The sequence below is a fragment of the Oncorhynchus masou genome, unplaced genomic scaffold (assembly GCF_036934945.1).
Source record: "Oncorhynchus masou masou isolate Uvic2021 unplaced genomic scaffold, UVic_Omas_1.1 unplaced_scaffold_486, whole genome shotgun sequence".
NCBI lineage: Eukaryota > Metazoa > Chordata > Actinopteri > Salmoniformes > Salmonidae > Oncorhynchus > Oncorhynchus masou.
In genome coordinates this window covers 556,934-583,217 of record NW_027011254.1, presented here as the reverse complement: position 1 = coordinate 583,217, position 26,284 = coordinate 556,934, and the positions used below count along the sequence as shown (strand labels likewise).

The following is a 26,284-nucleotide window of genomic DNA, read 5'->3' as shown; positions in this document are numbered from 1 at the left end:
TATATAGCACAATATATACACAGTGTGCTGCTCTCTGTTCAACAGGTACACCAGGCAGTCCTGGAATATATAGCACAATATATACACAGTGTGCTGCTCTCTGTTCAACAGGTACACCAGGCAGTCCTGGAATATATAGCACAATATATACACAGTGTGCTGCTCTCTGTTCAACAGGTACACCAGGCAGTCCTGGAATATATAGCACAATATATACACAGTGTGCTGCTCTCTGTTCAACAGGTACACCAGGCAGTCCTGGAATATATAGCACAATATATACACAGTGTGCTGCCCTCTGTTCAACAGGTACACCAGGCAGTCCTGGAATATATAGCACAATATATACACAGTGTGCTGTTCTCTGTTCAACAGGTACACCAGGCAGTCCTGGAATATATAGCACAATATATACACAGTGCGCTGCTCTCTGTTCAACAGGTACACCAGGCAGTCCTGGAATATATAGCACAATATATACACAGTGTGCTGCTCTCTGTTCAACAGGTACACCAGGCAGTCCTGGAATATATAGCACAATATATACACAGTGTGCTGCTCTCTGTTCAACAGGTACACCAGGCAGTCCTGGAATATATAGCACAATATATACACAGTGTGCTGCTCTCTGTTCAACAGGTACACCAGGCAGTCCTGGAATATATAGCACAATATATACACAGTGTGCTGCTCTCTGTTCAACAGGTACACCAGGCAGTCCTGGAATATATAGCACAATATATACACAGTGTGCTGCTCTCTGTTCAACAGGTACACCAGGCAGTCCTGGAATATATAGCACAATATATACACAGTGTGCTGCTCTCTGTTCAACAGGTACACCAGGCAGTCCTGGAATATATAGCACAATATATACACAGTGTGCTGCTCTCTGTTCAACAGGTACACCAGGCAGTCCTGGAATATATAGCACAATATATACACAGTGTGCTGCTCTCTGTTCAACAGGTACACCAGGCAGTCCTGGAATATATAGCACAATATATACACAGTGTGCTGCTCTCTGTTCAACAGGTACACCAGGCAGTCCTGGAATATATAGCACAATATATACACAGTGTGCTGCTCTCTGTTCAACAGGTACACCAGGCAGTCCTGGAATATATAGCACAATATATACACAGTGTGCTGCTCTCTGTTCAACAGGTACACCAGGCAGTCCTGGAATATATAGCACAATATATACACAGTGTGCTGCTCTCTGTTCAACAGGTACACCAGGCAGTCCTGGAATATATAGCACAATATATACACAGTGTGCTGCTCTCTGTTCAACAGGTACACCAGGCAGTCCTGGAATATATAGCACAATATATACACAGTGTGCTGCTCTCTGTTCAACAGGTACACCAGGCAGTCCTGGAATATATAGCACAATATATACACAGTGTGCTGCTCTCTGTTCAACAGGTACACCAGGCAGTCCTGGAATATATAGCACAATATATACACAGTGTGCTGCTCTCTGTTCAACAGGTACACCAGGCAGTCCTGGAATATATAGCACAATATATACACAGTGCGCTGCTCTCTGTTCAACAGGTACACCAGGCAGTCCTGGAATATATAGCACAATATATACACAGTGTGCTGCTCTCTGTTCAACAGGTACACCAGGCAGTCCTGGAATATATAGCACAATATATACACAGTGTGCTGTCTATGTTCACAGGTATACCAGGCAGTCTGGAATATATAGCACAATATATACACAGTGCGCTGCTCTATGTTCATATACTGGAATATATAAGCACAATATACATATGCTGTATATAACACAATATATATATAACACAATATATATTATATACTATATATAACACAATATATATTACATATACTGAATATAACACAATATATATTATATACTGTATATAACACAATATATATTACATATACTGTATATAACACAATATATATTACATATACTATATATAACACAATATATATTACATATACTGTATATAACAATATATATTATATACTGTATATAACACAATATATATTATATACTGTATATAACACAATATATATTATATACTGTATATAACACAATATACATTAAATATACTGTAAATATAACAATATATACACTGTGTGCTGCTCTCTGTTCAACAGGAATATATAACACAGTATAAAACAGTATAAACTGGCTGTAGAAGGTCCACCCTTGGTACGGCAACTGTCTGCCTTCTGCCATATAACACAATATATATTACATATACTGTATATAACACAATATAAACATATACTGTATATAAACCGTATAAACCGCCCGCAATAGGTCCACAGCCCTTTGAACACTTTCACCTTCTGCCATATAACACAATATATATTACATATACTGTATATAAACAGTATAAACTGGCTGACTGAAAAACAGAAGGTCCACAGCCCCTTGAACACTTTCACCTTCTGCCATATAACACAATATATATTACATATACTGTATATAAACAGTATAAACTGGCTATACAAGGTCCACAGCCCCTTGAACACTTCCACATTCTGCCATGAAATGACATCTAAAGGGTACTGCAGACCGCATTACTCCATATGTATATTCGACTGGTCCAAAGTGAAATAAAGTTCCGTTTAGAGTAGAAAACCAAACTGAAATATCAGTCAGGGTAGTTGGGCTGTATCACCGCCTGGTACCTGTCTGTATCATATATCCCAGCATGCATCAGTCAGGGTAGTGTAGTTGGGCTGTATCATATATCCCAGCATGCATCAGTCAGGGTAGTGTAGTTGGGCTGTATCACCATGCATCTCAGGTACGGCAACTGTCTGTCTGTCTGTATCATATATCCCAGCATGCATCAGTCAGGGTAGTGTAGTTGGGCTGTATCACCGCCTGGTACGGCAACTGTCTGTCTGTCTGTCTGTCTGTCTGTCTGTCTGTCTGTCTGTCTGTCTGTCTGTCTGTATCATATATCCCAGCATGCATCAGTCAGGGTAGTGTAGTTGGGCTGTATCACCGCCTGGTACGGCAACTGTCTGTCTGTATCATATATCCCAGCATGCATCAGTCAGGGTAGTGTAGTTGGGCTGTATCACCGCCTGGTACGGCAACTGTCTGTCTGTATCATATATCCCAGCATGCATCAGTCAGGGTAGTGTAGTTGGGCTGTATCACAGCAACTGGTGCGGCACCCCTCCTCCCCCCACCGCACCGCCCGCAACCACAGGGCTCTCCAGAGGGCGGTGCGGTCTGCCCAACGCATCATCAGGGGGCAAACTAACCTGCCCTCCAGGACACCTACAACACCCGATGTCACAGGAAAGCAAAAAAGATAATCAAGGACATCAACCACCCCGAGACACTGCCTGTTCACCCCTCTATCATCCTGGAATAGAAGCTAGCGAGGTCAGTACAGGTGCATCAAAGCTGGGACCGAGAGACTGAAAAACAGCTTCTATCTCAAGGCCATCAGACTGTTAAACAGCCATCACTAGCACATTAGAGACTGAAAAACAGCTTCTGCTGCCTATAGACACAGACTTGAAATCACTGGCCACTTTAATAATAATGTTTACATATTTTGCATTACATATGTATATTCTGTATCTGGTCCTATTATATAGTATCTTAGTCTCTGCATTACTCAGTACATATGTATATTCTGTATCTGGTCCTATTATATAGTATCTTAGTCTCTGCATTACTCAGTACATATGTATATTCTGTATCTGGTCCTATTATATAGTATCTTAGTCTCTGCATTACTCATTACATATGTGTATTCGGTATCTTGTCCTATTATATAGTATCTTAGTCTCTGCATTACTCATTACATATGTATATTCTGTATCTGGTCCTATTATATTGTATCTCTGACATCGCTCGTCCCAAATATTTATATATTCTAAATTCCATTCCTTTTAGTTTAGATTGGTGTGTATTGTTAGATATTACTTCACTGTTGGAGCTGGAGACACAAGAATTTCACTTCACCCGCAATGACATCTACTAAACACGGGTATGTGACGAATAACATGGGATTAGATTTTAGTACCCGTCTGTCTGTCTGTCTGTCTGTCTGTCCGTCTGTCTGTCTGTCTGTCTGTCTGTATCATATATCCCAGCATGCATCAGTCAGGTAGTGTAGTTGGTACCTGTCTGTATCATATATCCCAGCATGCATCAGTCAAGTAGTGTTGTTGGTACCTGTCTGTCTGTCTGTCTGTATCATATATCCCAGCATGCATCAGTCCGGTAGTGTAGTTGGTACCTGTCTATCTGTATCATATATCCCAGCATGCATCAGTCAGGTAGTGTAGTTGGTACCTGAATGTCTGTCTGTATCATATATCCCAGCATGCATCAGTCAGGTAGTGTAGTTGGTACCTGTCTGTATCATATATCCCAGCATGCATCAGTCAAGTAGTGTTGTTGGTACCTGTCTGTCTGTCTGTATCATATATCCCAGCATGCATCAGTCCGGTAGTGTAGTTGGTACCTGTCTATCTGTATCATATATCCCAGCATGCATCAGTCAGGTAGTGTAGTTGGTACCTGTCTGTCTGTCTGTCTGTCTGTCTGTCTGTCTGTCTGTCTGTCTGTCTGTCTCATATATCCCAGCATGCATCAGTCAGGTAGGGTAGTTGGTACCTGTCTGTCTGTCTGTATCATATATCCCAGCATGCATCAGTCCGGTAGTGTAGTTGGTACCTGTCTGTCTGTGTCATATATCCCAGCATGCATCAGTCAGGTAGTGTAGTTGGTACCTGTCTGTCTGTCTGTCTGTCTGTCTGTCTGTCTGTCTCATACATCCCAGCATGCATCAGTCAGGTAGGGTAGTTGGTACCTGTCTGTCTGTCTGTCTCATATATCCCAGCATGCATCAGTCCGGTAGTGTACTTGGTACCTGTCTGTCTGTCTGTCTCATATATCCCAGCATGCATCAGTCAGGTAGAGTTGGTACCTGTCTGTCTGTCTGTATCATATATCCCAGCATGCAACAGTCAGGTAGTGTAGTTGGTACCTGTCGGTCTGTCTGTCTCACATATCCCAGCATGCATCAGTCAGGTAGTGTAGTTGGTACCTGTCTGTTGTATCCCTGCAGCAGCAACAGGTGAGGGGACTGGTAGAGGGAATGTCTCACCCCTCCTCCCCCCGCTCCTCCCCCTCTCCCTCCTTCCTCCTGGTCGTGGCCCCCTGGACCCCCCTCGTCCTCAGAGGTCCCGGCAGGTAATAGTTACGCCTCGGCTAGTAGCACCCCCCAACTGATTAGTAATAGGATACATCGGTTTCAATTAGTATAATAACATACATATATATATATTATACAAATGTAATAATATTTAACAATCTAAATCCCCCAATGGTGGAACAAACTCCCTAGCCAGGACAGCGGAGTCAATCACCACCTTCCGGAGTTATAACCCCACCTCTTCAAGGAATACCTAGGATAGGATAGTAGTAATCCTTCTCACCCCCCTTAAATGATTTAGATGCACTATTGTAAAGTATAATGTTCCACTGGATGTAGAAGGTAATTCATAATTTGTAAGTAGTAATGGATAAGAGCGTCTGCTAATGACTTAAATGTAAATAGTTAAATCAGACACATTCCATAATTACATTCAATAATAATAACAATATATAACACATATATATAGTATATATATAATAGTAGTAATAGTATAATAGTAGTAATAGTAGTAATAGTTATAATGATTAATATAATAATATTTAAGTAATAGTTATAACACAGTCATTAATAGCAGTTAACTAACTAATAACTCCAGTGAATTAGTTGGAAAAGGTTTTAATAATTATAATGATTTACATAATAGTAATAGTATTAATAGTTATATATAGTAGTAATATAGTATTTATAGTATAGTTAGTAATAGTAGTAATAGTTATAATAGTAGTAATAGTTGTAATAGTAGATAGTATAGTAGTATAATAGCTAGTAGATAGTTATAATATAGTAATAGTTATAATAGTAGTAATAGTTATAATAGTAATAGTAGTAATAGTATAATAGTTATAATAGTTATAATAGTAGTAATAGTTGTAATAGTAGTAATAGTTATAATAGTAGTAATAGTTGTAATAGTTGTAATAGTTATAATAGTAGTATAGTTATAATAGTAGTAATAGTTATAATAGTAGTAGTAGTTATAATAGTAGTTATAATAGTTATAATAGTAGTAATAGTTATAATAGTAGTATAAGTAATAGTAGTAATAATTATAATAGCTAGTAGTAGTAGTAGTAATAGTAGTAATAGTTATACCAGTAGTAGTAATAGTTATAATAGTTATATCATATAATAGTAGTAATAGTTATAATAGTAGTAATATAGTATATAGTTATAATAGTAGTAATAGTTATAATAGTAGTAATAGTTATAATAGTAGTAATAGTTATAATAGTAGTAATAGTAATAGTTATAATAGTTGTAATAGTAATAGTTATAATAGTAGTAATAGTTATAATAGTAGTAATAGTAGTTATAATAGTAATAGTAGTAATAGTTATAATAGTTGTAATAGTAATTATAATAGTAGTAATAGTTATAATAGTAGTAATAGTTATAATAGTAGTAATAGTTATAATAGTAGTAATAGTTATAATAGTTGTAATAGTAGTAATAGTTATAATAGTTATAATAGTAGTAATAGTTATAATAGTAGTAATAGTTATAATTATAATAGTAGTAATAGTTATAATAGTAGTAATAGTTATAATAGTAGTAATAGTTGTAATAGTAGTATAGTTATAATAGTAGTAATAGTTGTAATAGTTAGTTATAATAGTAGTAATAGTTATAATAGTAGTAATAGTTATAATAGTAATAGTTATAATAGTAGTAATAGTTATAATAGTAGTAATAGTTATAATAGTAGTAATAGTTATAATAGTAGTAAGTAGTAATAGTAATAGTAGTAATAGTTATAATAGTAGTAATAGTTATAATAGTAGTAATAGTAGTAATTAGTAATAGTAGTAATAGTTATAATAGTAGTAATAGTTATAATAGTAGTAATAGTAGTAATAGTAGTAATAGTTATAATAGTAGTAATAGTTATAATAGTAGTAATAGTAATAGTAGTAATAGTTATAATAGTAGTAATAGTTGTAATAGTAGTAATAGTTATAATAGTAGTAATAGTTATAATAGTAGTAATAGTTTATAATAGTAATAGTAGTAATAGTTATAATAGTAGTAATAGTTAGTAATAGTAGTAATAGTTATAATAGTAGTAATAGTTATAATAGTAGTAATAGTAATAGTAGTAATAGTTATAATAGTAGTAATAGTTATAATAGTAGTAATAGTAATAGTAGTAATAGTTGTAATAGTAGTTATAATAGTAGTAATAGTTATAGTATAATAGTAATAGTAGTAATAGTAGTAATAGTTATAATAGTAGTAATAGTTATAATAGTAGTAATAGTTATAATTAGTAATAGTTATAATAGTAATAGTTATAATAGTAGTAATAGTTATAATAGTAGTAATAGTTATATAGTAGTAGTTATAATAGTAATAGTTATAATAGTAGTAATAGTTATAATAGTAGTAATAGTTATAATAGTAATAGTTATAATAGTTATAATAGTAGTAATAGTTATAATAGTAGTAATAGTTATAATAGTTATAATAGTAGTAATAGTTATAATAGTAGTAATAGTTGTAATAGTAGTAATAGTTATAATAGTAGTAATAGTTATAATAGTAGTAATAGTAATAGTAGTAATAGTAATAGTAGTAATAGTTATAATAGTAGTAATAGTAGTAATAGTTATAATAGTAGTAATAGTTATAATAGTAGTAATAGTTATAATAGTTAGTAATAGTTATAATAGTAGTAATAGTTATAATAGTAATAGTTATAATAGTAGTAATAGTTATAATAGTTATAATAGTTATAATAGTAGTAGTAGTAATAGTTATAATAGTAGTAATAGTTATAAGTAGTAATAGTTATAATAGTAGTAATAGTAGTAATAGTAGTAATAGTTATAATAGTAGTAATAGTTATAATAGTAATAGTTATAATAGTAGTAATAGTAGTAATAGTTATAATAGTAGTAATATAGTAATAGTTATAATAGTAGTAATAGTTATAATAGTAGTAATAGTTAATAATAGTAGTAATAGTTATAATAGTAGTAATAGTTATAATAGTAGTAATAGTTATAATAGTAGTAATAGTTAGTAATAGTAGTAATAGTTATAATAATAGTAATAGTTATAAGTAGTAATAGTATATAGTAATAGTAGTAATAGTTATAATAGTAGTAATAGTTATAATAGTTATAATAGTAGTAATAGTTATAATAGTAGTAATAGTTATAATAGTAGTAATAGTTGTAATAGTAGTAATAGTTATAATAGTAGTAATAGTAGTAATAGTTATAATAGTAGTAATAGTTATAATAGTAGTAATAGTTATAATAGTAATAGTAATAGTTATAATAGTAGTAATAGTTATAATAGTAGTAATAGTTATAATAGTAGTAATAGTTATAATAGTAGTAATAGTTGTAATAGTTATAATAGTTATAATAGTAGTAATAGTAATAGTAGTAATAGTTATAATAGTAGTAATAGTAATAGTAGTAATAGTTATAATAGTAATAGTTGTAATAGTAGTAATAGTTATAATAGTAGTAATAGTTATAATAGTAGTAATAGTTATAATAGTAGTAATAGTTATAATAGTAGTAGTAATAGTTATAATAGTAGTAATAGTAGTAATAGTAGTAGTAATAGTAGTAATAGTTATAAGTAGTAATAGTTAATAGTAGTTATAATAGTAGTAATAGTAGTAGTAATAGTTATAATAGTAATAGTTAGTAATAGTTATAATAGTAGTATAGTTAGTAATAGTAGTAATAGTAGTAATAGTATAATAGTAGTAATAGTAGTAATAGTTATAAGTAGTAATAGTAATAGTAGTAATAGTTATAATAGTAGTAATAGTTGTAATAGTAGTAATAGTTATAATAGTAGTAATAGTTATAATAGTAGTAGTAGTTATAATAGTTATAATAGTAGTAATAGTTATAATAGTAGTAATAGTTGTAATAGTAGTAATAGTTATAATAGTAGTAATAGTTATAATAGTAGTAATAGTTATAATAGTAGTAATAGTTATAATAGTAATATAATAGTTGTAATAGTAGTAATAGTTATAATAGTAGTAATAGTATATAGTAGTAATAGTTATAATAGTTATAATAGTAGTAATAGTAGTAATAGTTATAATAGTAGTAATAGTTATAATAGTAGTAATAGTTATAATAGTAGTAATAGTTATAATAGTAGTAATAGTTATAATAGTAGTAATAGTTAATAGTAGTAATAGTTATAATAGTTATAATAGTTGTAATAGTAGTAATAGTTATAATAGTAGTAATAGTAGTAATAGTTATAATAGTAGTAATAGTTATAATAGTAGTAATAGTTATAATAGTTAGTAATAGTTATAGTTAAGTTATAATAGTAGTAATAGTTATAATAGTAGTAATAGTTATAATAGTAGTAATAGTTATAATAGTAGTAATAGTTGTAATAGTAATAGTAATAGTAGTAATAGTTATAATAGTAGTAATAGTTGTAATAGTAGTAATAGTAGTAATAGTTATAATAGTAGTAATAGTTATAATAGTAGTAATAGTTATAATAGTAATAGTTATAATAGTAGTAATAGTTATAATAGTTATAATAGTAGTAATAGTTAGTAATAGTAGTAATAGTTATAATAGTGTAATAGTAGTAATAGTTATAATAGTAATTATAATAGTAATAGTTATAATAGTAGTATAATAGTAGTAATAGTTATAATAGTAATTAGTAATAGTAGTAATAGTTATAATAGTTATAATAGTTATAATAGTTAGTAATAGTAATAGTTATAATAGTAGTAATAGTTGTAATAGTAGTAATAGTAATAGTAGTAATAGTTTAGTAGTAATAGTTGTAATAGTAATAGTTATAATAGTAGTAATAGTTATAATAGTAGTAATAGTAGTAATAGTAGTAATAGTAGTAATAGTTATAATAGTAGTAATAGTTATAATAGTAGTAATAGTTATAGTTATAATATAGTAATAGTTATAATAGTTGAGACTATAGTAGTAATAGTTATAATAGTAGTAATAGTTATAATAGTAGTAATAGTTATAATAGTAGTAATAGTTATAATAGTAGTAATAGTAATAGTTATAATAGTAATATAATAGTAGTAATAGTAGTAATAGTAGTAATAGTTATAATTATAATAGTAGTAATAGTTATAATAGTTAGTTAATAGTAGTAATAGTTATAATAGTAGTAATAGTTATAATAGTAGTAATAGTTATAATAGTAGTAATAGTTGTAATTATAATAGTAGTAATAGTTATAATAGTAATAATAGTAATAGTTATAATAGTAGTAATAGTAGTAATAGTTATAATAGTAGTAATAGTTATAATAGTAGTAATATTTATAATAGTAGTAATAGTAGTAATAGTAGTAATATTTAGTAGTAGTAATAGTTTATAATAGTTAGTAATAGTAGTAATAGTTATAATAGTAGTAATAGTTGTAATAGTAGTAATAGTTATAATAGTAGTAATAGTAGTAATAGTTATAATAGTAGTAATAGTTATAATAGTTAGTAATAGTTAGTAATAGTAATAGTTATAATAGTAATAGTAGTAATAGTAGTAATAGTAGTAATAGTTATAATAGTAGTAATAGTATAATAGTAGTAATAGTTATAATAGTAGTAATAGTTATAATAGTAGTAATAGTAGTAATAGTTATAAAGTAGTAATAGTAATAGTAATAGTTATAATAGTAGTAATAGTTATAATAGTAGTAATAGTAGTAATAGTAGTAATAGTTATAATAGTAGTAATAGTTGTAATAGTAATAGTAATAGTAGTAATAGTTATAATAGTAGTAATAGTTATAATAGTAGTAATAGTTATAATAGTAGTAATAGTTGTTATAATAGTAGTAATAGTTAATAGTAGTAATAGTTATAATAGTAGTAATATTTATAATAGTAGTAATAGTTGTAATAGTAGTAATAGTTATAATAGTAGTAATAGTTATAATAGTAGTAATAGTTAATAGTAGTAATAGTTATAATAGTAATAATAGTTATAATAGTAGTAATAGTTGTAAAGTAGTTAGTTATAATAGTTAGTAATAGTTATAATAGTTGTAATAGTAGTAATAGTAGTAAATAATAGTTATAATAGTTATAATAGTTATAATAGTAGTAATAGTTATAATAGTAGTAATAGTAGTAATAGTTATAATAGTAGTAATAGTTATAATAGTAGTAATAGTTATAATAGTAGTAATAGTTAGTAATAGTAGTAATAGTTATAATAGTAGTAATAGTTATAATAGTAGTAATAGTTATAATAGTAATAGTTATAATAGTTGTAATAGTTATAATAGTAGTAATAGTTATAATAGTAGTAATAGTTGTAATAGTTAGTAATAGTAGTAATAGTTAATATATAGTAATAGTTATAATAGTAGTAATAGTAGTAATAGTAGTAATAGTTATAATAGTAGTAATAGTTGTAATAGTAGTAATAGTAGTAATAGTAGTAATGGTTATAATAGTTATAATAGTAGTAATAGTTATAATAGTAGTAATAGTTGTAATAGTAGTAATAGTTGTAATAGTAGTAATAGTTATAATAGTAGTAATAGTTATAATAGTAGTAATAGTTATAATAGTAGTAATAGTTATAATAGTAGTAATAGTTATAATAGTAGTAATAGTTATAAGTAGTAATAGTTATAATAGTTAATAGTTATAGTAGTAATAGTAATAGTTATAATAGTAGTAATAGTTATAATAGTAGTAATAGTTATAATAGTAGTAATAGTTATAATAGTAGTAATAGTAGTAGTAATAGTTAGTAATAGTTAGTAATAGTTAATAGTAGTAATAGTTATAATAGTAGTAATAGTTATAATAGTAGTAATAGTTATAATAGTATAATAGTAGTAATAGTTATAATAGTAATAGTAGTAATAGTTATAATAGTAGTAATAGTTATAATAGTTAGTAATAGTTATAATAGTAGTAATAGTTATAATAGTAGTAATAGTTGTAATAATATAGTTATAATAGTAGTAATAGTTAGTAATAGTAGTAATAGTTATAATAGTAGTAATAGTAGTAATAGTTATAATTAGTAATAGTTGTAATAGTAATAGTTGTAATAGTAGTAATAGTTAGTAAGTTATAATAGTAGTAATAGTTATAATAGTAGTAATAGTTAATTAGTAGTAGTTATAATAGTAGTAATAGTTATAATAGTAGTAATAGTTATAATAGTAGTAATAGTTATAATAGTATAATAGTAATAGTTATAATAGTAGTAATAGTAATAGTAGTAATAGTTAGTAATAGTAGTAATAGTTGTAATAGTAGTAATAGTTATAATATAGTAGTAATAGTTATAATTAGTAATAGTAGTAATAGTTATATAAATATAATAGTTGTAATAGTAGTAATAGTATAATAGTAGTAATAGTAGTAATAGTTATAATAGTTATAATAGTAGTAATAGTTATAATAGTAGTAATATAGTAATAGTTATAATAGTAGTAGTAGTTATAATAGTAGTAATAGTTATAATAGTAGTAATAGTTATAATAGTTATAATAGTAGTAATAGTAGTAATAGTTATAATAGTTATAATAGTAGTAATAGTTGTAATAGTAGTAATAGTTATAATAGTAGTAATAGTTATAATAGTAGTAATAGTTGTAATAGTTATAATAGTAGTAATAGTTATAATAGTAGTAATAGTAGTAGTAGTAATAGTTATAATAGTAATAGTAATAGTAATAGTTATAATAGTAGTAATAGTTAGTAATAGTTAGTAATAGTTATAATAGTAGTAATAGTTATAATAGTAGTAATAGTTATAATAGTAGTAATAGTTATAATAGTAGTAATAGTTATAATAGTAGTAGTAATAGTTATAATAGTAGTAATAGTAGTAATAGTTATAATTATAATAGTAGTAATAGTTATAATAGTAGTAATAGTTATAATAGTAGTAATAGTTATAATAGTAGTAATAGTTGTAATATAGTAATAGTAGTAATAGTTATAATAGTAATAGTAGTAAGTAGTTATAATAGTAGTAATAGTTATAATAGTAGTAATAGTTATAATAGTAGTAATAGTTGTAATAGTAGTAATAGTTATAATAGTAGTAATAGTTGTAATAGTAGTAATAGTTATAATAGTAGTAATAGTAATAGTTGTAATAGTTATAATAGTAGTAATAGTTTATATAGTAGTAATAGTTATAATAGTAGTAATAGTTATAAGTAGTAGTAATAGTTATAATAGTAGTAATAGTTATAATAGTTATAATAGTAGTTATAATAGTAGTAATAGTAGTAATAGTAGTAATAGTTATAATAGTAGTAATAGTTATAATAGTAGTAATAGTTATAATAGTAGTAATAGTTGTAATAGTTATAATAGTAGTAATAGTAGTAATAGTTAGTAATAGTTATAATAGTTAGTAATAGTAGTAATAGTTAATAGTAGTAATAGTAGTAATAGTATAATAGTAGTAATAGTTATAATAGTAGTAATAGTTATAATAGTAGTAATAGTTGTAATAGTTAGTAATAGTATAATATAATAGTTATAATAGTAATAGTAATAGTAGTAATAGTAGTAATAGTTATAATAGTAGTAATAGTTAGTAATAGTAGTAATAGTAGTAATAGTTATAATAGTAGTAATAGTTATAATAGTAGTAATAGTTATAATAGTAGTAATAGTTATAATAGTAGTAATAGTAGTTATAATAGTAATAGTTATAATAGTAGTAATAGTAATAGTTAGTAATAGTAGTAATAGTTATAATAGTATAATAGTAGTAATAGTAGTAATAGTTATAATAGTAGTAATAGTTATAGTATAATAGTTATAATAGTTAGTAATAGTTATAATAGTAGTAATAGTTATAATAGTTATAATAGTTAGTAATAGTTATAATAGTAGTAATAGTTGTAATAGTAGTAATAGTGTAATAGTAGTAATAGTTATAATAGTAGTAATAGTTAATAGTAGTAATAGTTATAATAGTTATAATAGTTGTAATAGTAGTAATAGTTATAATAGTAGTAATAGTAGTAATAGTTATAATAGTAGTAATAGTTATAATAGTTATAATAGTAGTAATAGTAGTAATAGTTATAATAGTAGTAATAGTTATAATAGTAGTAATAGTTATAATAGTAGTAATAGTAGTAATAGTTATAATAGTTATAATAGTTATAATAGTTATAATAATAATAGTTATTGTAATAGTAGTAATAGTTATAATAGTAGTAATAGTTATAATAGTTATAATAGTAGTAATAGTTATAATAGTAGTAATAGTTATAATAGTTGTAATAGTTATAATAGTTGTAATAGTAGTAATAGTTATAATAGTAGTAATAGTTATAATAGTTATAATAGTAATAGTTATAATAGTAGTAATAGTTAGTTATAATATAGTAATAGTAGTAATAGTAGTAATATAGTAGTATAGTTAGTAATAGTAGTAATAGTAGTAATAGTTATAATAGTAGTAATAGTTATAATAGTTATAATAGTAGTAATAGTTGTAATAGTTATAATAGTTATAATAGTAGTAATAGTTATAATAGTTGTAATAGTTGTAATAGTTATAATAGTAGTAATAGTTATAATAGTAGTAATAGTTAATAGTAGTAATAGTAGTAATAGTTATAATAGTTATGATAGTTGTAATAGTAGTAATAGTTATAATAGTTGTAATAGTTATAATAGTTATAATAGTAGTAATAGTTATAATAGTAGTAATAGTTATAATAGTTGTAATAGTAGTAATAGTAATAGTAGTAATAGTTATAATAGTAGTAATAGTTATAATAGTTGTAATAGTTGTAATAGTTATAATAGTAGTAATAGTTGTAATAGTAGTAATAGTTATAATAGTAGTAATAGTTAGTAATAGACAGTAATAGTTATAATAGTAATAGTTATAATAGTAGTAATAGTTAGTAATAGTTATAATAGTAGTAATAGTTGTAATAGTAGTAATAGTTATAATAGTAGTAATAGTTGTAATAGTAGTGCTGGTTGGAGACCCACAAATAAAGAATAGGTTGTAATAGTAGTAATAATATAATAGTTATAATAGTAGTAATAGTTGTAATAGTTAGTAATAGTAGTAATAGTGTAATGAATCATAGTAGTAATAGTTATAATAGTTATAAATCAGTTATAATAGAATCAGGTGAATCAGGTGAATAGGTAGTAACAAACAGACTAGTTATAAAGAATCAGTTATAATAGTTAAATAGAGTAATAGTAGAATCAGTAATATATAATAGTAGTAATAGTTGTAATAGTAGTAATAGTTATAATGTTATAATAGTTATAATACAGTAATAGTTATAATAGTAGTAATAGTTATAATAGTTCAATAGTTATAACAGAGACAAGTAATAGTAGCAACCAGTTATAATAGTTGAGATAAAGTTATAATAGCAATACATAAACAGAGACAAGACCCATAGCAATACATAACACAGAGACAAGACCCATAGTAACCACATAATAGTTGTAAGAGACAAGACCCATAGCAAACATAAACAGAGTAACAGTTAGACCCACAGCAACCACATAACAATAGTAGTAATAGAGAAAGAGTAACAGTTATAATACCAGTCATAAAGTAGTAGTAGACAAGTACCCAGCAACCACATAACACAGAGACAAGACCCACAGCAACCACATAACAGAGACAAGACCCATAGCAACCACATAACACAGAGACAAGACCCATAGCAACCACATAACACAGAGACAAGAGAACATAGCAACCACATAACACAGAGACAAGATAGCAACCACATAACACAGAGACAAGACCCAGCAACCACATACCACAGAGCAACCAGCAACAGTTGTAACAGAGACACACACACGGAGACAAGACCAATAGCAACCACATAACACGGAGACAAGACCCACAGCAACCACATAACAGAGACAAGACCCACAGCAACCACATAACACAGAGACAAGACCCACAGCAACCACATAACACAGAGACAAGACCCATAGCAACCACATAACACAGAGACAAGACCCATAGCAACCACATAACACAGAGACAAGACCCATAGCAACCACATAACACAAGAGAGACAACACCCACAGCAACCACATAACACAGAGACAAGACCCACAGCAACCACATACCACAGAGACAAGACCCACAGCAACCACATAACACAGAGACAAGACCCATAGCAACCACATAACACAGAGACAAGACCCATAGCAACCACATAACACAGAGACAAGACCCATAGCAACCACATAACACAGAGACAAGACCACAGCAACCACATAACACGGAGACAAGACCCACAGCAACCACATAACACAGAGACAAGACCCATAGCAACCACATAACACGGAGACAACACCCATAGCAACCACATAACACGGAGACAAGCAACCACATAACACAGAACCACATAACACAGAGACAAGACCCTTAGCAACCACATAACAGAGAGACAAGACCCATAGCAACCACAAACACAGAGACAAGACCCACAGCAACCACATAACACAGAGACAAGACCCATAGCAACCACATAACACAGAGACAAGACCCATAGCAACCACATAACACAGAGACAACACCCATAGCAACCACAAAACACAGAGACAAGACCCACAGCAACCACATAACAGAGACAACAACCACAGCAACCACATAACCCAGAGACAAGACCCATAGCACCCACATAACACAGAGACAACACCCATAGCAACCACATAACACAGAGACAAGACCCATAGCAACCACATAACAGAGACAAGACCCATAGCAACCACATAACAGAGACAAGACCTACAGCAACCACATAACAGAGACAAGACCCATAGCAACCACATAACACAGAGACAACACCCACAGCAACCACATAACAGAGAGACAACACCCACAGCAACCACATAACACAGAGACAACACCCAAAGCAACCACATAACACAGAGACAAGACCCACAGCAACCACATAACACAGAGACAAGACCCATAGCAACCACATAACACAGACCACTGTAGATGGATGTCCTATATACACTGAGCTGTAGAATGTAGTGATGTTGTGGATGGGTTGACAGGGTTTAGGCAACACAGAGACAGAGACTATATACACTGAGCTGTAGAATGTGGTCCTGAGCTGTAGAATGTAGTGATGTTGTGGATGGGTTGACAGGGTTTAGGCGACGCGGAGGCAGAGGGGGGATGGGGAGGGTGGGGGGTTCTCGAGCCATTCCAGATAGTCTCCGCGGGTGATGACAGACAGACAGCCAGGTGACAGGTGACAGACACCCTACCTGTGGCCACGCCCACCTTTAGAGCCAGGGTGTTGGGCTGTACCACCCGGCTACGCCCACCTTTAGAGCCAGGGGTGTTGGGCTGTACCACCCGGCCGGAACGCAGAGGGGAGGAGATGATTCTACCTAGGCCAGACCGGACCATTAGAGCTGCGAGGAAGGGGGGTGTTTTGGGTCCTACGGAAGGACAGGGCAGAGAGGGGTGTCTCAGAAACACCCCCCAGACACTACACATACATGGTACAGTCTGGCATGCACATGCTAAGAACACGCTAAGGAGAACACGGATTTGGTTCGTTAGAAAAACACACTAAGGGTCTGTGGTGCTGGCGTGTGTGAACACGGTAAGCATAGTGCATTCCCCTTTAAGATGTAAGGTTTGGCAACATAGTTTGGTGAGCACCTTATCCGTTAACTCAGCGCTGTGAGATACACACACACACAGAGTGGGTACAGCAGTGTTGTAGTACCTGAATCCAGGACTTATTTGACTCAAATCACGATTTCCGTGACTCGACTCGACGATTGGCGACTGTGTTGTCAGAAAGTCTCTCTTCCTTGCATTAGATAACTACAATATAAGCAGTCTAGCTGTACTTAGCATTCTGGCCCTACTTAGCTTTCTGGCCCTACATAGCTTTCTGGCCCTACTTAGCCTTCTGGCCCTACTTAGCTTTCTGGCCTTACTTAGCTTTCTGGCCTTACTTAGCCTTCTGGCCCTACTTAGCCTTCTGGCCCGACTTAGCCTTCTGGCCCGACTTAGCTTTCTGGCCCTACTTAGCCTTCTGGCCCCTTAGCCTTCTGGCCCTACTTAGCCTTCTGGCCCTACTTAGCCTTCTGGCCTTACTTAGCTTTCTGGCCCTACTTAGCTTTCTGGCCCTACTTAGCCTTCTGGCCCTACTTAGCCTTCTGGCCCTACTTAGCTTTCTGGCCCTACTTAGCTTTCTGGCCCTACTTAGCCTTCTGGCCCTACTTAGCTTTCTGGCCCTACTTAGCTTTCTGGCCCTACTTCGCTTTCAAGCCCTACTTCGCTTTATAGCCTTACTTAGCTTTGAAGCCCTACTTAGCTTTGAAGCCCTACTTAGCTTTCTAGCCCTACTTAGCTTTCTGGCCCTACTTCGCTTTCAAGCCCTACTTAGCTTTCTGGCCTTACTTAGCTTTGAAGCCCTACTTAGCTTTCTAGCCCTACTTAGCTTTCTAGCCCTACTTAGCTTTCTAACCCTACTTAGCTTTCTAGCCCTACTTAGCTTTCTAGCCCTACTTAGTTTTCTAGCCCTACTTTGCTTTCTCTCGGACTTGGTCTCAAATGTTAGAGATTTTGAACACTGTAACATGGACTTGGACTGGAAGTTTAGTGACTTGACTGAACATCACTGGTATAGTGCTATGATGACTGGTTACCACTGTGTGATGCTGGCCAGCACCCAGAGCTGAGTCACTGTGTATACAGTATTAGTCCATGAACACTGTAACATGGAGAGAGGAGGGACAGGACGGGCGTGGAGGAGTGTGTTAGTGCTATGATGACTGAACTGTCACCACTGTGTGATGGGCGTGGAGGAGTGTGTTAGTGCTATGATGATGACTGGTTACCACTGTGTGATGGGCGTGGAGGAGTGTGTTAGTGCTATGATGACTGAACTGTCACCACTGTGTGATGGGCGTGGAGGAGTGTGTTAGTGCTATGATGACTGAACTGTCACCACTGTGTGATGGGCGTGGAGGAGTGTGTTAGTGCTATGATGACTGAACTGTCACCACTGTGTGATGGGCGTGGAGGAGTGTGTTAGTGCTATGATGACTGAACTGTCACCGCTGTGTGATGGGCGTGGAGGAGTGTGTTAGTGCTATGATGACTGAACTGTCACCACTGTGTGATGGGCGTGGAGGAGTGTGTTAGTGCTATGATGACTGAACTGTCACCGCTGTGTGATGGGGAAGGTTGTCTCTCCTCTAACACTGATGTATCCTAGACTGACTAGACAGACTGGTCACTAGTCTCTCCAGACAGACTGGTCACTAGTCTCTCCTCTAACACTGATGTATCCTAGACTGACTAGACAGACTGGTCACTAGTCTCTCCTGACAGACGGGTCACTGATCTATCCAGACAGAGTTACTGACTCTCCAGACTGGTCACTAGTCTCTCCAGACAGACTGGTCACTAGTCTAACACTCTAGACAGACAGACTGGTCACTAGTCTCTCCTCTAACACTGATGTTTCCTAGACTGACTAGACAGACGGGTCACTAGTCTCTCCAGACAGACTGGTCACTAGTCTCTCCTCTAACACTGATGTATCCTAGACTGACTAGACAGACTGGTCACTAGTCTCTAACACTGAGACAGACTGGTCACTAGTCTCTCCTCTAACACTGATGTATCCTAGACTGACTAGACAGACTGGGTCTCTCCTCTCACTGAGTCTCTCCAGACAGACTGGTCACTAGTCTCTCCTCTAACACTGATGTATCCTAGACTGACTAGACAGACTGGTCACTAGTCTCTCCTCTCTGATGTATCCAGACTGAGACAGACTGGTCACTAGTCTCTCCAGACAGACTGATGGTCACTAGTCTCTCCTCTAACACTGATGTATCCTAGACTGACTAGACAGACTGGTCACTAGTCTCTCCTCTAACACTGATGTATCCTAGACTGACTAGACAGACTGGTCACTAGTCTCTCCAGACAGAGAATCTCTCCTCTAACACTGATGTATCCTAGACTGACTAGACAGACTGGTCACTAGTCTCTCCTCTAACACTGATGTATCACTAGACTGACTCCAGACAGACTGGTCACTAGTCTCTCCTCTAACACTGATGTATCCTAGACTGACTCTAGTCTCTCCTCTAACACTGATGTATCCTAGACTGACTAGACAGACGGGTCACTAGTCTCTCCTCTAACACTGATGTATCCTAGACTGACTAGACAGACGGGTCACTAGTCTCTCCTCTAACACTGATGTATCCTAGACTGACTAGACAGACTGGTCACTAGTCTCTCCTCTAACACTGATGTATCCTAGACTGACTAGACAGACGGGTCACTAGTCTCTCCTCTAACACTGATGTATCCTAGACTGACTAGACAGACTGGTCACTAGTCTAACACTCCACTGACAGACAGGGTCACTAGTCTCTCCTCTAACACTGATGTATCCTAGACTGACTAGACAGACGGGTCACTAGTCTCTCCTCTAACACTGATGTATCCTAGACTGACTAGACAGACTGGTCACTAGTCTCTCCAGACAGACGGGTCACTAGTCTCTCCTCTAACACTGATGTATCCTAGACTGACTAGACAGACTGGTCACTAGTCTCTCCTCTAACACTGATGTATCCTAGACTGACTAGACAGACTGGTCACTAGTCTCTCCAGACAGACTGGTCACTAGTCTCTCCTCTAACACTGATGTTTCCTAGACTGACTAGACAGACTGGTCACTGATGTCTCTCCAGACAGACTGGTCACTAGTCTCTCCATGACAGACTAGACAGACGGGTCACTAGTCTCTCCTCTCTGATGTATCTAGACTGACTAGACAGACTGGTCACTAGTCTCTCCTCTAACACTGATGTATCCTAGACTGACTAGACAGATGGTCACTAGTCTCTCCAGACAGACGGGTCACTAGTCTCTCCTCTAACACTGATGTATCCTAGACTGACTAGACAGATGGGTCACTAGTCTCTCCAGACAGACGGGTCACTAGTCTCTCTGACTCCTCTAACACTGATGTATCCTAGACTGACTAGACAGACTGGTCACTAGTCTCTCCTCTAACACTGATGTATCCTAGACTGACTAGACAGACTGGTCACTAGTCTCTCCTCTAACACTGATGTATCCTAGACTGACTAGACAGACTGGTCACTAGTCTCTCCTCTAACACTGATGTTCCTAGACTGACCAGACAGACTGGTCAGACAGAGTCTCTCCTCTAACACTGATGTATCCTAGACTGACTAGACAGACTGGTCACTAGTCTCTCCAGACAGACGGGTCTAGTCTCTCCTCTAACACTGATGTATCCTAGACTGACTAGACAGACTGGTCACTAGTCTCTCCTAGACTGACAGACAGGGTCACTAGTCTCTCCTCTAACACTGATGTATCCTAGACTGACTAGACAGACTGGTCACTAGTCTCTCCAGACACTGATGGGTAGTCCTACCTAGACTGACTAGACAGACGGGGTCTCTCCTCTCACTGATGTATCCTAGACTCCAGACAGATGGGTCACTAGTCTCTCCAGACAGACTGGTCACTAGTCCTCTAACACTGATGTTTCCTAGAGACAGACAGACTGGGTCTCTCCAGACAGACTAGTCTCTCCTCTAACACTGATGTATCCTAGACTGACTAGACAGACGGGTCACTAGTCTCTCCTCTAACACTGATGTATCCTAGACTGACTAGACAGACGGGTCACTAGTCTCTCCTCTAACACTGATGTATCCTAGAGACAGACAGATGGGTCACTAGTCTCTCCAGACAGACTGGTCACTCTCCTCTAACACTGATGTTTCCTAGACTGACTAGACAGACTGGTCACTAGTCTCTCCAGACAGACTGGTCACTAGTCTCTCCTCTAACACTGATGTATCCTAGACTGACTAGACAGACTGGTCACTAGTCTCTCCAGACAGAGTCACTAGTCTCTCCAGACAGGGTCACTAGTCTCTCCTCTAACACTGATGTATCCTAGACTGACTAGACAGACTGGTCACTAGTCTCTCCTCTAACACTGATGTATCCTAGACTGACTAGACAGACGGGTCACTAGTCTCTCCTCTAACACTGATGTATCCTAGACTGACTAGACAGACGGGTCACTAGTCTCTCCTTTAACACTGATGTATCCTAGACTGACTAGACAGACTGGTCACTAGTCTCTCCTCTAACACTCCTAGACTGACAGACAGACTGGTCACTAGTCTCTCCTCTAACACTGATGTATCCTAGACTGACTAGACAGACTGGTCACTAGTCTCTCCTCTAACACTGATGTATCCTAGACTGACTAGACAGACTGGTCACTAGTCTCTCCAGACAGACTGGGTCACTAGTCTCTCCTCTAACACTGATGTATCCTAGACTGACTAGACAGACTGGTCACTAGTCTCTCCAGACAGACGGGTCGCTAGTCTCTCCTCTAACACTGATGTATCCTAGACTGACTAGACAGACGGGTCACTAGTCTCTCCAGACAGACAGGGTCACTAGTCTCTCCTTTAACACTGATGTAGGGTCACTAGTCTCTCCAGACAGACGGGTCACTAGTCTCTCCAGACAGATGGGTCACTAGTCTCTCCAGACAGACGGGTCACTAGTCTCTCCAGACAGATGGGTCACTAGTCTCTCCAGACAGACGGGTCACTAGTCTCTCCTCTAACACTGATGTATCCTAGACTAGACTAGACAGACGGGTCACTAGTCTCTCCTCTAACACTGATGTATCCTAGACTGACTAGACAGACTGGTCACTAGTCTCTCCTCTAACACTGATGTATCCTAGACTGACTAGACAGACGGGTCACTAGTCTCTCCTCTAACACTGATGTATCCTAGACTGACTAGACAGACGGGTCACTAGTCTAACACTGATGTTTCCAGACTGAGACAGACTGGTCACTAGTCTCTCCAGACAGACTGGTCACTCCTCCACTGATGTATCCTAGACTGACTAGACAGACGGGTCACTAGTCTCTCCTCTAACACTGATGTATCCTAGACTGACTAGTCTCCAGGACAGACTGGGTCACTAGTCTCTCCAGACAGATGGCTCACTAGTTTCTCTAAACAGACGGGTGACTAGTCTCTCCAGACAGACGGGTCACTAGTCTCTCCTCTAACACTGATGTATCCTAGACTGACTAGACAGACTGGTCACTAGTCTCTCCTCTAACACTGATGTATCTCTCTAGACAGACGGGTCACTAGTCTCTCCTCTAACACTGATGTATCCTAGACTGACTGGGTCACTAGTCTCTCTCAACACTGATGTTTCACTAGACTCTCTGGTCACAGTCTCTCTAACACTGATGTATCCTAGACTGACTAGACAGACGGGTCACTAGTCCTCTAACACTGATGTATCTAGACTGACTAGACAGACGGGTCACTAGTCTCTCCTCTAACACTGATGTTTCCTAGACTGACTAGACAGACTGGTCACTAGTCTCTCTAACACTGATGTACACTAGTCTCTCCTCTAACACTGATGTATCCTAGACTGACTAGTCAGACTGGTCACTAGTCTCTCCAGACAGACTGGTCACTAGTCTCCAGACAGATGGCTCACTAGTTTCTCTCCAGACAGACGGGTCACTAGTCTCTCCTCTAACACTGATGTATCCTAGACTGACTAGACAGACGGGTCACTAGTCTCTCCTCTAACACTGATGTATCCTAGACTGACTAGTCAGACTGGTCACTAGTCTCTCCAGACAGACTGGTCACTAGTCTCTCCAGACAGATGGCTCACTAGTTTCTCTAAACAGACAGGTGACTAGTCTCTCTAGACAGATGGGTCACTAGTCTCTCCAGACACACTGGTCACTAGTCTCTCCAGTCTCTCCAGACAGATGGGTTACTAGTCTCTCCTGACAGACTGGTCACTAGTCTCTCTAAACAGACAGGTGACTAGTCTCTCTAGACAGACGGGTCACTAGTCTCTCTAGACAGACGGGTCACTAGTCTCTCCAGTCTCCAGGCAGATGGGTCACTAGTCTCTCTAGACAGACGGGTCACTAGTCTCTCCAGACAGATGGGTCACTAGTCTCTCCAGTCACTCCAGACAGACGGGTCACTAGTCTCTCTAGACAGATGGGTCACTAGTCTCTCCAGACTCCAGACGGGTCACTAGTCTCTAGACAGATGGGTCACTAGTCTCTCTAGACAGATGGGTCACTAGTCTCTCTAGACAGATGGGTCACTAGTCTCTCCAGTCACTCCAGACAGATGGGTCACTAGTCTCTCAGTCACTCCAGACAGATGGGTCACTAGTCTCTCTAGACAGATGGGTCACTAGTCTCAGTCACTCCAGACAGATGGGTCACTAGTCTCTCCAGACAGACGGGTCACTAGTCTCTCCAGACAGATGGGTCACTAGTCTCTCCAGTCCAGACAGATGGGTCACTAGTCTCTCCAGTCACAGATGGGTCACTAGTTTCTCTAAACAGATGGGTGACTAGTCTCTCTAGACAGATGGGTCACTAGTCTCTCCAGACAGATGGGTTCACCAGTAATGTACCAATGCTCCAGTTTATCAGCTTGTTGCCATAGTTAAACAGAAATGAGCACAATTCCCACCAGCATTTTAAGCCCCGCCTACACAAATGTGTGATTTGTTGTGAGACTTGTCTGTTTGAAGAGAACCTTCCCCGGAGCAATTTTCCTTACATTTGTAAATGTCAGAGACATCTTCCCCCAGACCTCATTTGTTGCCTAGGAACGATGCTCCAAGGTCTGAGATTTCCAACACTATTGACTGTCAGAGACATCCTCCTCAGACCTTGTTGATGCCTAGATACGATTTGTTAAAAAAAATATATATATATATTGTTTATAAATATATATATATTTCACCTTTATTTAACCAGGTAGGCCAGTTGAGAAAGTTCTCATTTACAACTGCGACCTGGCCAAGATAAAGCAAAGCAGTGCAACACAAACAACAAAACAGAGTTACACATGGAGTAAACAAATGTACAGTCAAAACCAGAATAAGAAAAAAAAGTCTATATAAAGTGTGTACAAATGAGATAAGATAAGGGAGGTAAGGCAATACAATAGGTAATAGTGGCGAGGTAATTACAATATAGAAATTAAACACTGGAGTGAAAGATGTGAAGAAGATGAATGTGCAAGTAGAGATACTGGGGTGCAAAGGAGCAAAATAAATAAATAAATACAGTATGGGGATGAGGTAGTTGGATGGGCTATTTACAGATGGGCTATGTACAGGTGCAGTGATCTGTGAGCTGCTCTGACAGCTGGTGCTTGAAGTTAGTGAGGGAGATATATGTCTCCAACTTCAGCGATTTTTGCAGTTCGTTCCAGTCATTGGCAGCAGAGAACTGGAAGGAAAGGCGGCCAAAGTAGGAATTAGCTTTGGGGGTGACCACTGAAATATACCTGCTGGAGCGCATGCTGCGGGTGGGTGCTGCCATGGTGACCAGTGAACTGAGATAAGGCGGGGTTTTGCCTAGCAGAGACTTATAGATGACCTGGAGCCATGGGTTTGGCAACAAGTATGAAGCGAGGGCCAGCCAACGAGAGGATACAGGTCGCAGTGGTGGGTTGAAGAGCATGCATTTAGTTTTACTTGCATTTAAGAGCAAGCAATTGTTAACTTGGCTTTCGAAGACCTTAGAAAGGCAGGGAAGGATAGATATAGGTCTGTAGCAGTTTGGGTCTAGAGTGTCTCCCCCTTTGAAGAGGGGGATGACCGTGGCAGCTTTCCAATCTTTCGGAATCTCACGATACCAAAGAGAGGTTGAACAGGCTAGTAATAGGGGTAAGAAAGAGATGGTCCAGATTGTCTAGCCCAGCTGATTTGTACGAGTCAGATTTTGCAGCTCTTTCAGAACATCAGCTGAATGTATATAGGTGAAGTAGAAGTGAGGGAGGTGTGGGCGAGTTGCTGTGGGGGGTGCAGGGCAGTTGACCGGGGTAGGGGTACCCAGGTGGAAAGCATGGCCAGCAACAGAAAAATGGAAGTGAAGTTCTCAATTATCGTGGATTTATCAGTGGTGACAGTATTTCCTATCTTCAGTGCAGTAGGCAGCTGGGAGGAGGTGTTCTAATTCTCCATGGACTTTACAGTGTCCCAGAACTTTT

General features: G+C 35.0%; 1 pseudogene; it reads right to left on the bottom strand.

Moving 5' to 3' along the window:
• The window catches only part of LOC135535364 (ras-associating and dilute domain-containing protein-like), a 54,993-nt pseudogene that overhangs the window by 27,196 nt on the left and 1,513 nt on the right, over nt 1-26,284 (bottom strand).